Source organism: Hipposideros armiger, unplaced genomic scaffold (genome assembly GCF_001890085.2).
Source record: "Hipposideros armiger isolate ML-2016 unplaced genomic scaffold, ASM189008v1 scaffold_46, whole genome shotgun sequence".
NCBI lineage: Eukaryota > Metazoa > Chordata > Mammalia > Chiroptera > Hipposideridae > Hipposideros > Hipposideros armiger.
Window position 1 is genome coordinate 5,748,559 of NW_017731396.1, and position 916 is coordinate 5,749,474.

The following is a 916-nucleotide window of genomic DNA, read 5'->3' on the forward strand; positions in this document are numbered from 1 at the left end:
GCCTTTCAAATGTCAGTTACGGACCCCAGCCTAGCGTCACCAGGGAGCACATGGTTTCTATGCATAAAGCAGACCATGTGCTGCCGGCACCGGTCTCCGGGTGGCTCTTAGGACAAGAGCGTAATTCACTCCGAGAGTCTTCGAGCATGCACGGAGTTGTGTTGATGGCGCCTCCCTCCGCCCGGGCGGCTCCGGCTACCAGAGCCTCCCAGACCATGTTGGACACATCACGTAGGATTTGGAGGTCACGGGGACTGGGGCCTCACCTAGCCCGTCCTAATCTTTTTCTTTCTTTCTTTCCAAAACAAGAAAAAACAACAAACAAAAAAACCCCCATAACAACAACATGCCAAGGGCCACAGTTTGCCAAGCCCTGGGAACAGCAGGAGGAAATGTGCACAGAGACGTCCACAGTCTTGGAGGTTGTGCTAAGGGATGGATTTGTTCTGCAGGCAATGCGGGGAGCCATCCAAGGCCCCCGCCTAGAAGAAACATGACAGGAGGTGCTTAGGGAAGGCTGGGGGCAGGAAGACCACCCAGGTGACTGTCATGATGTGGTGAGAGGGATGACCAGAGACGGACTTGGCACCGGGGCAAGGAAGGGCAGGGAAGGTTCTTGAGGTGTCTCGGTGGAAGAATCAGTAGACTTGGGGACAGGGTTTCCGATTGGGATGATGAAAAAGTTCTGAAGATGAGGGTGGTGATGGTTGCGCAACAGTGTGAATGTACTTAATGCCACTGAACCGTACACTTACAAATGGTTAAAACATATTTTACCAAAAAACAAGCAAACAAAAAAGACAATAAAAAAAAAAAAGCTTGCAGCATCAGCTCCATCCAATTGACCTGCCCTTCAGACGTCAGACTCGCCAGCCCCACAGGACAGGAGCCAAGGCCTGGAAATCCGTCTCTTAGT